We start from the raw sequence: 15,426 nt of genomic DNA, 5'->3' as shown, positions 1-15,426 counted from the left end.
ACTTACACTACTACACACTACACTACACTATACACTACACTACAACACTACATTACTACACTACACTACTACACTACACACTACACTACTACACACACTACACCTACTACACTACACTACTACATTACACACTACTACACTACACTACTACACTACACACTAACACTACTACACTACACACTACACACTACTACACTACTACATTACACACTACTACACTACACTACTACACTACACACTACACTACTACACTACACACTACACTACACACTACACTACACACTACACACTACTACACTACACTACTACACTACACACTACACTACACACTACTACACTACACTACTACATTACACACTACTACACTACTACACTACACACTACACTACACACTACACTACACACTACACTACATTTCCCAGCGTTTCCAGGCCAGCTGAGCGACCTCGTCCCACAGCCAATCAGCGTGGTCCTGCCCCCCCCCCCCGGGGACGTTGACCATCGGATCGTGGTGCCCCCACCGGAGACCCAGGGGGGGGGGGGCCGACCGCGCCGGAGCATGGAGTCAACATTGGGGGGGGCCACATCTCCTAGGGGCCCCCCCCCCAGAAAAAAAATCTAAATTTGAAAACTCATTTCGGCCTAAAATATTAAAAATTCAGCAACACATTGCGATGGATTTTTTTTTACAATAACGTCTGATAGTGTCTTGTATTAATTCTAGATGTGAAGCTTTCGTGACTGCAAGGATTCATACTCTTAGGGTTTTTTCGGTAAAGTCACGTAGGTAGAAAATTAAAAATAAGTAATAAAAATAACACTGGTCAACAAATAAAAAAAACATTCTGGCCTGGACTTTTGCAGCTGTTGTAGACTAATTTCAGGGTGCCGATTCCAAATCTGATCTCAGATTTGCTCTATCGCATCTCATTTTTATGCTATCGGCATACCCCGTTTTCATTGATTTTACCCGAAATTCACTCTGTCACTTATGATTGCAAGTGTTGCGAGTCAGTGACTGCTTTAGTGTTAAAATATGGTGCTGTATGTTTTAAATAGTGTGTTTATAATATCATTTTATGTAGATATCCACATTTATTTAAATATTTTTCTTCTGCAGTTTTTTATTGAAAATGCAATATTTGGGTATCTCAAAAACCCGATGTGATAGACAAAAACTGATGCCAGATTTGGAATCAGCACCCCCAAAATGACCAGTGTAATTATTGAAATAATAATAGAAATCAAATAATAAATCACGACGTTTCGGAGGCAACACAAGTCTCCGTTTCTTGTCTCGTTGTCTGTTAAAAACTCTAAAAAATAGGTGAAATTCCTCTCCGTAGAGGACATTTATTATTTTATTTCTATTATTATTTCCATTATTTTTATTATTTATTCTTTATTTTTTACCTACGTGACTTCACCAAAAACACCTCAGAGTATGCATTGTATACACGCTCTATTTATTTTTTTACCTTTTCTTGTTTCATTGTACGTAATGGCAGAGATTAGGGATTAATGAGTACAACTGCAACCACAATCATATAAACATGTTGGTGTACGGTGCTTTCTCTGCAATATTTTGCTGTCTTTACTTGGATTTTCTGTTTGCACTCGGTCACTTTAAGAATTTTTCGATGTAAAGCTTTCGTGACTGCAGGGATTCATCTCTTGGTTCTTTCGGTAAAGTCACGTAGAAGGGAAATAATAAAATAATAAAAATAAAACATCATACAATAATTCTCACGACGTTTCGGCACAACGCAAGCAGCCGTCCTCAGGTGAAGACCAGGTCTGTCGGGGAGACTGCGTCTGAATTCAGAATTATTTTATTATGTTTTATTTTTATTATTTTATTACTTCCCTTCTACGTGACTTTACCGAAAGAACCAAGAAGATCACTTTAAGATGTTTTCTTGTTCATGTTTTTGTTTTTTTCTTTGTTGCAGTTGCACCCGATTCAAGAGTCGAATGGCTCACAGGGCTATACCAAATCAATGAACTTGAAACTTGAAATCTATTTTATAGCAATATATTGGGGAGGGGGGGGGGGCATTTTGAGCATATTTTGAATATTGTTTGTCAGTGGGCAGAATCGGTGGCTTCACTCCGAGTCCTCTCCCGGATCACCGAGCTCCTTGCCAAATATTCCTTAGGGTTGTTTCGGTAAAGTCACGTAGGTAGAAAATTAAAATGAATAAAAGTAAAATAAAATAAAAATCACGACGTTTCGGAGGCAACACAAGCTTCCGTTTTCAGTGGAAACGTCACAGCCACGACAGCTGTATCATATTATAATAAAAAGTGTGCCGTACTTGGCCCTTCCCCCTTCTCCAACCAGTATATATACGGAGTGGTAGCTCTTGTAATCTCTCATTTACTTGATACAGCTGTCGTGGCTGTGACGGTAACACCTGAAGACGGAAGCTTGTGTTGCCTCCGAAACGTCGTGATTTTGATTTTATTTTACTTTTATTAATTTTAAATTTTTACCTACGTGACTTACGCGAAAAAAACCTAAGAATGTGAATCCTTGCAGTCACGAAGGCTTCAAATCTAGAACTCCTGGCAAAAGCTCGCGATCCTATTCGTGGGTTCATTTCAAGTTCAAGTTCATTTATTAGGTGTAGCCCTGTGAGCCATTCGGCTCTTGAATCGGGTGCAACTGCAACAAACAAAAAAAACATGAACAAAAAAACATCTTAAAGTGAATATGTGACTGAGTGCAAACAGAAAATCCAAGAAAAGACAGTAAAATATTGCAGACAAAAAAGTCACCGTACACCAACGCTGTGTGCAAAATCCAGTGGATGCAAGTCAAACAACAACAACAACAACCACAAGACAACTTAGATAAGGCCATCAATCTAACTCCGTACTACAACAAACAAACATGGCCAAACCAATACACTTTCGAAATCACCTAAATAAAGCCATGAAAGCAATGAAACAGTGATCATAGTCACGATGGTGAAAATTAAAATAATAAAAATAAAACATAATAAAATAATTCTCACGACGTTTCGGCCACAACGCAAGCAGCCGTCCTCAGGTGAAGAACAGGTCTGTCGGATAGACAGCATCTAGTGTAGTGTATAGTGTACAGTAGTGTAGTGTATAGTGTAGTGTATAGTGTAGTGTATAGTGTAGTGTATAGCAGTGTAGTGTATAGTAGTGTAGTGTATAGTGTAGTGTATAGTGTAGTGTATAGTGTAATGTATAGTGTAGTGTATAGTGTACAGTAGTGTAGTGTATAGTGTAGTGTATAGTGTAGTGTATAGTGTAGTGTATAGTGTAGTGTATAGCAGTGTAGTGTATAGTAGTGTAGTGTATAGTAGTGTAGTGTATAGTGTAGTGTAAAGTGTAATGTATAGTAGTGTGTGTATAGTGTAGTGTATAGTAGTGTAGTGTATAGTAGTGTAGTGTATAGTAGTGTAGTGTATAGTGTAGTGTATAGTGTAGTGTATAGTGTATAGTGTAGTGTATAGCAGTGTAGTGTATAGTAGTGTAGTGTATACGTAGTGTAGTGTATAGTGTAGTGTAAAGTGTAATGTCTAGTAGTGTATAGTGTAGTGTATAGTAGTGTAGTGTATAGTGCAGTGTACAGTAATGTAGGTGTATAGTGTAGTGTATAGTGTAGGGTATAGTAGTGTAGTGTAGTCTTAGTGTATAGTGTAGTGTATAGTAGTGTAGTGTATAGTGTAGTGTATAGCAGTGCAGTGTATAGTGTAGTGTATAGTATAGTGTAGTGTATAGTGTATAGTAGTGTAGTGTATAGTGTAGTGTATAGTGTATAGTAGTGTAGTGGTGTAGTGTATAGTGTAGTGTATAGTGCAGTGTATAGTGTAGTGTATAGTGTAGTGTATAGTGTAGTGTATAGTGTATAGTAGTGTAGTGGTGTAGTGTATAGTGTAGTGTATAGTGTAGTGTATAGTGTAGTGTATAGTGTATAGTAGTGTAGTGGTGCAGTGTATAGTGCAGTGTATAGTGTAGTGTATAGTGTAGTGTATAGTGTATAGTAGTGTAGTGGTGTAGTGTATAGTGTAGTGTATAGTGTAGTGTATAGTGTAGTGTATAGTGTATAGTAGTGTAGTGGTGCAGTGTATAGTAGTGTATAGTGTAGTGTATAGTGTAGTGTATAGTGCAGTGTATAGTGTAGTGTATAGTGTATAGTAGTGTAGTGGTGTAGTGTATAGTGTAGTGTATAGTGTAGTGTATAGTGTAGTGTATAGTAGTGTATAGTGTAGTGTATAGTGTAGTGTATAGTGTATAGTAGTGTATAGTGTAGTGTATAGTGTAGTGTATAGTGTAGTGTATAGTGTAGTGTATAGTGCAGTGTATAGTGCAGTGTATAGTGTAGTGTATAGTGTAGTGTATAGTAGTGTAGTGGTGTAGTGTATAGTGTAGTGTATAGTGCAGTGTATAGTGTAGTGTATAGTAGTGTAGTGGTGTGTAGTGTATAGTGTAGTGTATAGTGTATAGTAGTGTAGTGGTGTAGTGTATAGTGTAGTGTATAGTGCAGTGTATAGTGTAGTGTATAGTAGTGTAGTGGTGTAGTGTATAGTGTAGTGTATAGTGTATAGTAGTGTAGTGGTGTAGTGTATAGTGTAGTGTATAGTGCAGTGTATAGTGTAGCATACTACTTCAACCCACCGGTGTGTTGGAGAGTAAATCCACAACATTTACAAATTTCAGTACCGTGACGTTCCGCTGGTAATTACATAAACCAGCAGCATCGGGCGATTTGCCAGACTCGTGAAGCAATGCACCTGCTTCGGATCTTAAATAAAACCAGATGACTTGACCACCACCATCATCATCATCACTCAGCCACGGTCATTCAACTGCTGGATGAAAGACTGCCTGTTCCAGCGATAAACTCTAGCAGCTATACTCAGCTAGATTTACTGGTAGGAACCTCCTGGTTACACCAGCCCGCAGGGGATTATTGCGTCCGTCCGTCCGTCGTGCAGGGAGGGGCTGGGTGGGGAGGGACTGGGTGGGGAGGGTGGGGCCGGGTGGGGAGTGGCTGGGTAGAGAGGGTGGGGCTGGGTGGGGAGGGGCTGGGTGGGGAGGGGCTGGGTGGGGAGGGTGGGGAGGGGCTGGGTGGGGAGGGTGGGGCTGGGTGGGGCTGGGTGGGGAGGGTGGGGAGGGTGGGGCTGGGTGGGGCTGGGTGGGGCTAGGCTGGGTGGGGAGGGGCTGGTCACCCCGTGGTGCCCTTATAAAACTCAACGTTCAACCTACTCACGCCGGCTTGTGCCCGCCCTCACAGTCGGGCATATTTGCGGAATACACCACGCCGCCGTTGACCCTGCAGGCCATTGACCGAGCAACCCAACGTTCCTACCAGCTCCCTCCGCAGCAGGAATGTGTTTATGATTACCACACGTTTTCATTTAACTCGCTCTGTCTGTTGTTGTTGTCGTATCCTCAAATCTTGTAACTCAATTTTAACCCACTTCCCAATCTGGTATCGACTGCAAACTTGGTATGCTTTTGTCATACTGATGACAAAAGTATATTCGATCATAAAACATAAAACATATATCTTTTTAAACATAATTTTTTATATGTTATGTTTCGGCTTGGGTCTAATTGTCCACGGTAAACTGATCACTCTTTCATTGCTTTCATGGCTTTATTTTGGTGATTTTGAAAAGTTATTTGGTTTGGCCATGTTTGTTTGTTGTAGTACAGAGTTAGACTGATGGTCTTAATCTAAGTTGTCTTGTGGTTGTTGTTGTTGTTTGACTTGCATCCCACTGGGATTTTTGCACACAGCGTTGGTGTGTACGGTGCTTTTTCTGCAATATTTTTGTCTTTTCTTGGATTATCTGTTTGTACAAAGTCACTTTAAGATGTTTTCTTGTTCATGTTTTCGTTTTTTGTTTGTTGCGGTTGCACCCGATTCAAGAGCCGAATGGCTCACAGGGCTATACCTAATACATGAACTTGAACTTGAATTGCCCTTACGTTATGGCAAGTTTCGGGGCCACTTCGTGGAGTCGTGGAGTTCTTCCATCACTAGCACATTTCATAAAAGCGTGTTTTTAAAAAAGTAAAAAAAAAACATTTACTTATTTTATGTTACCGGGCAAGGACCCAATCAGCTATGTGGCTATCTCAAACGATAGCTCAACGAAGTGGGCTCATCATCATCATCATCAGCACGTGGACACTTACAGCAGCAGCAAAATAAGTCTACACGTGTGACGCTGATTCTAAATGTGGAGGGAGGAAAACCCGGAGGACCCCAGAGACAAATCCACGCGACCACGGGGAGAGAGACACGCATACTCCAAATATACAGCAGCAGGCGTCAGGGTCGGGATCGAACCCACGACCTCCTGCATACCAGGCGAGGTAGTTAACATCTCCTAGCCACCGTGATGATGATGAGAGAGAGAGACACGCAAACTCCAAATATACAGCAGCAGGCGTCAGGGTCGGGATCGAACCCACGACCTCCTGCATACCAGGCGAGGTAGTTAACATCTCCTAGCCACCGTGATGATGATGATGAGAGAGACACGCAAACTCAAAATATACAGCAGCAGGCGTCAGGGTCGGGATCGAACCCACGACCTCCTGTGTACCAGGCGAGGTAGTTAACATCTCCTAGCCACCGTGATGATGATGAGAGAGAGAGACACGCAAACTCAAAATATACAGCAGCAGGCGTCAGGGTCGGGATCGAACCCACGACCTCCTGTGTACCAGGCGAGGTAGTTAACATCTCCCAACCACTGTTGCGTGGCAGCGTGTTTGCATTGTGCCATCGTATTCATCAGCTTTACCTTTATTTACACACCACTCTCTCTCTCTCTCTGTCAACCTCCGTCTATCACTTTGTGTATTTATAATTGTAGCATCACGTCTGTCATCTTCAACTTCCACCCTATCTAATCTCCCATCTCGAACTCCATATCTCTCTCTCGCTCTCAAACATCCCACCGTAACATCTCCTGAATTTCTCTCCATCTCATCTGCGCGTTATTCCATCTCGCATCTCATCTCTCTCTCTCTGTCTAATCTCCCTGCATATCTCCCTCTCAAATCTCCCCCTCAAATCTCCATCTCCCATCCCTCTCCCTGTATCTCTCTCCCGCCGTCTCCCCCTGCATCTCTCCCTGCATCTCTCCCCGTGTCTGCTCTCTCTCCTATCTCAGTGATGGATGTCGTCTCAGTCCTGACTCTGGGCTCTGAGGCTCATGCATAATGCATGATTCTCAGTCACACCGTGATTTAATTCACAGCTCCACCTAATCACATTAACCCTCGCACTGCCCACACACACACACTAACAGATACTAGCACGCACATTCTAGCACACACTAGCACACCAATATACACACTAATAATCACTAGCACACACTAACACACACACACACACACTAACAGATACTAGCACGCATATTCTAGCACACACTAGCACACCAATATACACACTAATAATCACTAACACACACTAACACACACTAACAGATACTAGCACGCACATTCTAGCACACACTAGCACACCAATATACACACTAATAATCACTAGCACACACACACTAACACACACTAACACACACTAACAGTAGCACACTAACACACACACTAACACACACACACTAACACACACACACTAACACACACACACTAACACACACACACTAACACACACACACTAACATACACACTAATAATCACTAGCACACACTAACACACACACTAACACACACACACTAACACACACACACTAACATACACACTAATAATCACTAGCACACACTAACACACACTAACACACACACACTAACACACACACACTAACACACACTAACACACACACACTAACACACACACACTAACAGTAGCACACTAGCACACACACACACTAATATACACACACTAACACACACACACTAACACACACACACACTAACACACACTAACAGTAGCACACTAACACACACACACTAACACACACACTAATCATCACTAGCACACACTAACACACACACTAACAGTAGCACACTAACACACACACTAACACACACACACTAACACACACACTAACACACACACACTAACACACACACTAATAATCACTAGCACACACTAACACACACACACTAACACACACACACTAACACACACACACTAACACACACACTAACACACACACACTAATATACACACTAATAATCACTAGCACACACTAACACACACTAACAGTAGCACACTAACACACACACTAACACACTAACACACACACTAACACACACACACTAACACACACACTAACACACACACTAACACACACACTAACAGTAGCACACTAACACACACACTAACACACACACTAGCACACACACTAACACACACACCCTAACACTAACACACACACTAACACACACACTAACACACTAACACACACACTAACACACACACTAACACACACACACTAACACACACACTAATAATCACTAGCACACACTAACACACACACACTAACACACAACAACACAACAACCGCCATTCGCCACTAAGTGGCGGTGACGTCACCACGACGCTTGTGCCAGGCCATGTGCACCCTGAGGCCACGTGAAGTGTCGAACGCCCGCTGGCAGGAGGTCACGGGGCAGACCCAGCAGGTGCCACGGGTCGACTGACCGAGATGACCGAGACGAGTGGCTGATGCACCACCTGTGCCCCCTACTGTGCCAACTTGCTGTGCTTTAGCCACCCAGCGCTCCGCTCGTTGTTGTGAGCGTCGCTCCTCCGCCCTCCGTTGTTGTTGGAGGGCGACTGCCTCCAACTGCCCAGTAGCGTCCTTCACGAGCCTCCTCCACTGAGGCCGATCTTGACACCGCTGGTACCAGTCATCGGCAAGTCCACTCAGCTCCACGTCCTCCTGTACCACATCACTCCATCTCTTCTCTAGCCCGTGCCGCGCCCGTTTAGCCCCCTCGATCCGGCCGAACAAAAGCTGTTTAGGCATGCGGTGGCTGGGCATGCGGGCTACATGACCCAGCCAACGCAGCCTTGCCTGCCGGAGGAGCTCACTGATAGGACTTTGCCCAGATCTTTCAAGGACTTGTGAGCTCCTCACACAATCCAGCCTGGTTAAACCCAGGATGGATCGTAGGCAGGCCAGCCTAAATGTTTCCAACCGGCGAAGATGCTCCACTAGGGGGGTCCACGTTTCGCAAGCGTAGAGAAGGGAGGGAATGACCGTGGCCGAGAAGACCTGAAGCTTCGTGCGGAGCGACAGACCAGGTAGCTTCCACACAGCGTTACGCAACCGATGAAAAGATATTGCCGCTCGACTGATTCGGAGTGAGACCTCTGCTGATAAACTGGAGCCGGTCATAAGCACACTGCCCAGATATGGGAAACTCTCCACTCTCTCCACAACTGCCCCATCACCGATTGGGAGTTGTGGGGGTGGAGTGCCAGATGGTACAAAATACCCAGGCAGGTGCTTAGTTTTGGTGGGGCTGATGGTAAGGCCCCACCTCTTAGTGGCACGCTCCAGTCTCAGCAGCAGCGTCTCCAACTCCTCTTCTGAATGAGCAGCTATTACCAAATCATCGGCATACATAACGTGGTTGACCAATAGGGAGCCATCCCTTGATCGCACCCGGGCGTCGATCAGCCTCCCATTATATCTGTACCAAATGGTAATTCCCCCGGTACAGCTATTGAAGGCTTCACGAACTACGCAGTCGAAATAGATGTTAAATAATGTGGGAGCCAGAGGACATCCCTGTCGCACCCCAAGGTGTACTAACACACACACACTAACACACACACACTAACACACACACACTAACACACACACACTAATATACAAACACTAATCATCACTAGCACACACTAACACACACTAACAGTAGCACACTAACACACACACTAACACACACACACTAACACACATACACTAACACACACACACTAATATACACACTAATAATCACTAGCACACACTAACACACACTAACAGTAGCACACTAGCACACACACTAACACACACACCCTAACACTAACACACACACTAACACACACACTAACACACTAACACACACACTAACACACACACAAACTAACACACTAATAATCACTAGCACACACTAACACACACACACTAACACACACACTAACACACACACTAACATAGACACACTAACACACAAACTAATAATCACTAGCACACTAACACACACACTAACACACACACTAACACACACACACTAACACACACACTAGCACACTAACACACTAACACACACACTAACACACACACTAATAATCACTAGCACACACTAACACACACACTAACACACACACTAACACACACACACTAACACACACACTAACACACTAACACACTAACACACTAACACACTAACACACACACTAACACACACACACTAACACACACACTAGCACACTAACACACTAACACACTAACACACACACTAACACACACACTAATAATCACTAGCACACACTCACACACACACTCACACACACACTAACACACACACTCACACACACACTAACACACACACTAACACACACACACACTAACACACACTAACACTAGCACACACTAACACACACACACTAACACACACACACTAACAATCACTAGCACACACTAACACACACTAACACACTACCAAATACTAACACACACACACTAATATTCACGAACACACATCAGCACACACACTCACGCCACACACTCACACGCACCAACACACACACACACTCGCACGCATGACCAAATACACACATACGAATACAACACACTCACACACACTAACGTACACTAACAAATACTAAGACATTCTATCACGCACTAATAGTCACTAACACACACACACTCACACCACACACTCACACCACACACTCACACGCACTAACACACACACTCGCACGCATGACCAAATACACACATACGAATACATCACACTCACACACACTAACGTACACTAACCAATACTAAGACACACATTCTATCACGCACTAATAGTCACTAACACACACACTAGCACACATTTGAGCACACACAAATACACACGCTAACATACACTCACATCATCACACACGTGGGTTTGATCCCGACCCTGACGCCTGTATACCAGGTGGCTAGGAGATGTTAACTACCTCGCCTGGTGTACAGGAGGTCGTGGGTTCGATCTCAACCCTGACGCCTGCTGCTGTATATTTGGCGTTTGCGTGTCTCCCTTTCATCATCATCACGGTGGCTATGAGATGTTAACGACCTCGCCTGGTGTACAGGAGGGCGTGGGTTCGATCCCGACCCTGACGCCTCCTGCTGTATATTTGGAGTTTGCGTGTCTCTCTCTCATCATCATCACGGTGGCTAGGAGATGTTAACTACCTCGCCTGGTGTACAGGAGGGCGTGGGTTCGATCCCGACCCTGACGCCTGCTGCTGTATATTTGGAGTCTGCGTGTCTCTCTCTGTCCGTGGTCGCGTGGATTTTCCTCTGCGTCCTCTGGGTTTTCCCCTCCACATTTAGAATCGTGCGTTTCGAGTTTGTTGCTGCTATGAATGTCCAGGTGGTGATGATGATGATGACCGTCCACGTCGTTGAGCGATTATTTGCGATATCCAGGGTCGCTTCTGAACATGAGCTTTCTAGAGCTCAGAGGGGCATTAGCTGGTCAAATAAAACTCGCATATACTAAATAGTTTCGTTTATGATAGCTCAACGAAGTGGCTTATCACGTAGGACATTTATATTAGCAAAATAATAATAATAAGAACCTATCTAAACGTATGTTTCTAAACGATTCTGGTTTTCTTCTTATTGGTTCTTTCGGTAAAGTCACGTAGAAGGGAAGTAATACAATAATAAAAATAAAACATAATAAAGTGAGAATTATTGTATTATGTTTTATTTTTATTGTTTTATTACTTCCCTTCTACGTGACTTTACCGAAAGAACCAAGAAGATGAATCCCTGCAGTCACGAAAGCTTTAAATCGAGATTCTGTTTTTGTAAATAAAGTATATTCATTGGTTTCGTCGGGTGGAGGACGGTGTAACGACACGAATTTCGTGACCTCGACCCCAATTACGAATCGTAAATTTGTAAGACAAAGACAAAGATCCCCCGTATATCATCATCACCACCACCACCACCATCATCACGATCCATGGGCAGATAGCACGTGGGTGTCCATTGCGCATGTGATTACAATTTCGTGATCGACATCAGCTGTACGAAAGAAGAATACGTTTCGATTTAAAGCTTTCGTGACTGCAGGGATTCATCTTCTTGGTTCTTTCGGTAAAGTCACGTAGAAGGGAAATAATAAAATAATAAAAATAAAACATGATTAAATTTCGATTTAAAGCTTTCGTGACTGCAGGGATTCATCTTCTTGGTTCTTTCGGTAAAGTCACGTAGAAGGGAAATAATAAAATAATAAAAATAAAACATAATAAAGTAATTAAATTTCGATTTAAAACTTTCGTGACTGCAGAGATTCATCTTCTTGGTTCTTTCGGTAAAGTCACGTAGAAGGGAAATAATAAAATAATAAAAATAAAACAATAAAATAATTCTCACGACGTTTCGGCCACAAGCAAGCAGCCGTCTTCAGGTGGAGAACAGGTCTGTCGAGAAGGCAGAGTCTGAATGACAGACGCTGTCTTCCCGGCAGACCTGTTCTTCACCTGAGGACGGCTGCTTGCGTTGTGGCCGAAACGTCGTGAGAATTATTTTATTATTATTATTTTTTATTTCCATTCTACGTGACTTTACCGAAAGCACCAACAAGATGAAAGAAGACGACTTAACATTAAAGTTTAATTCATATCGCACCACCTTTACGAGTGTGTATATGAGTAAGTATTATGTTGAACTTCTTTTGCACCATACTTAGCCAACCGCGCTTACTGGAGGTGCAAGGGAAGGACAACAAACTAAACACAAACAACTCTTTTAAATAAGTGAGTTTGCCAATCTAGATGATACTGGTAGGAACCACCTGGTGACACCAGCCCACAGGGGATTATTGTGTCCGTCCGTCGTGCATCCAAAAATGGGAGGGGTGGGGCTGGGTGAAGAGGGGAGGGGCATGGGTGGGGAGGGTGGGGCTGGGTGGGGAGGGGCTGGTCGGGAAGGTTGGGGAGGGTGGGGAGGGGCTGGGTGGGGAGGGTGGGGCTGGGTGGGATGGGTGGGGCTGGGTGGGGAGGGTGGGGCTGGGTGGGGAGGGGCTGGTCACCCCGTGGTGCCCTTATAAAACTCAACGTTTAACCTACTCACGCCGGCTTGTGCCCGCCCTCACAGTCGGCCATATTTGCGGAATACACCACGCCGCCGTTGACCCTGCAGGCCATTGACCGAGCAACCCAACGTTCCTACCAGCTCCCTCCGCAGGAATGTGATTTAAAAGTGCCAGAGCTCCCAATGGCTTCTTAATGTGGGAAGGCAGAGCGTTCCAGACGGCCGCAGAAGCACATCCCGATTGTTATCATGACCCCATGTCACAGACAGGCAGACACATGCACGGAGCTAATGGATGGATGCTGTTCTCTTATCGCCCATAAACGTACATTAGGGGCCGTCCATAAATGACGTCACGCGATTGTGAATGATTTTTGACCCCCACCCCCCCTCGTCACACGGCGTCACAAAAAGTCAGACCCCCCCCCTCCTCAAATATGACGTCACAAAGCTCTGCCCCCCCCCCCAAAAAATAAAACATGCTTCAAATCGCTTTAAACTATTGTCATTGTCGTGCGTATTTAATGTGGCGCTGCACTCTGATGTTGTAGGAGAAAACACGTATTAAAAAAGGCGTTGGAAAGCTTAAATTTTGCATAAAATTCACTTGAAAATATCCAACGTCTAACTAAAATTGCAGATGTTCAGAATATTATATTGAAATTATCTTAGAATTATAAAATATTAAAAGTAATTATAACTATCAAAAAAAATACTGGAAACTTTGTAGGAGAACGAGGCAAAATGGAAAGTACAATGATCACAATCCCATATTTATTCGACAGAATGAAAAGCCCTGGTAGAATCATTAGAATCAAAATGTTTAATAAAAATCATTTTAAAAAAATGTTCAAAATGTATGCTTCTTCATTCTCGCATGGAGATGCAAAATGCTCCTCTATGGAATAAATAAAAGGTGACCTTAGTACATTTAAATAATCAAATAGTTAATAATGAAAATTAATCAAAATTAGTGTTGTTATAATAATTCTATATTTATTTAAAGTTGCGCATTTTGACGCGACGTCACATTTCTCCCGTCCTCGTCACAAATCGTCACAAATGTCTGACCCCCCCCCATCCCCTAGGTGCGTGACGTCATTTATGGACGGCCCCATACAGGGAAATTCAGTGTTCAGGTCAATACGGCGTACGGCCGTTTCAACGCGGGCAATATAAACGTTGGTTTGTGTTTCTGTCCCTTGTGATGGGACTTTGTAGGAGAAACTTTGGGATTCATAAGGGGCACGGGGGTGACCAATAGGTTTCAGTTCAGTTTCATGTATTAGGTATAGCCCTGTGAGCCATTCGGCTCATGAATCGGGTGCAACCGTAACAAACAAAAAAGTAAAAACATGAACAATAAAACATCTTAAAGTGAATATGTGACTTTGCGCAAAGAGAAAAATCCAGGAAAAAACTGCAAAGATCTTCCGGAAAAAAAGCAGCGTACACCAACGCTCTGTGCAAAAATCTCAGTGGGATGCAAGTCAAACAACAACAACAACAACAACCACAAGACAACTTAGATTAAGGCCATCATTCCAAACTCCGTACTACAACAAACAAACATGGCGAAACCAAAACACGTTTTCGAAATCACCAAAATAAATGAAGCCATAAAAGCAATGTAACGGTGATCATAGTAGTAAGGTAGGGGGCACTATTCACAGGGGTTGAGAACTATCTTGGTGACATCCCATGGAGGTCACGCTTGCAAATGAGCTTAGGGGCAGTCCATAAATGACGTCACGCACCTAGGGGGGGGGGGGGGGTCAGACATTTGTGACGATGTGTGACGATGGGGGGGGGGGGGAGAAGGTTTGAGAAATGTGACGTCACATGAAAATGCGCAACTTTAAATAAATGTAGACAACACGTTCTACTTGATTAAATATACTTTTTAATAAATGTTTTCTCCTACAACATCAGAGTGCAGCGCCACATTAAACACGCACTACAATGACAATAGTTTAAAGCGATTTGAAGCAAGTTTTATTTTGGGGGGGGGGGGGGGGGGCAGAGCTTTGTGACGTCATATTTGAGGGGGGGTCTGACTTTGTGACGTCGTGTGACGAAGAGGGGGGGGGGAGGTCAAAAATGGTCCTAAATCGCGTGACGTCATTTATGGACGGCCCCTTTAACGTTCTTGCCCTGTGCCCCTA

Source organism: Lampetra fluviatilis, chromosome 57, assembly GCF_964198595.1.
Source record: "Lampetra fluviatilis chromosome 57, kcLamFluv1.1, whole genome shotgun sequence".
Classification (NCBI taxonomy): Eukaryota; Metazoa; Chordata; class Hyperoartia; order Petromyzontiformes; family Petromyzontidae; genus Lampetra; species Lampetra fluviatilis.
Note: the sequence above shows the minus strand (reverse complement) of the source record.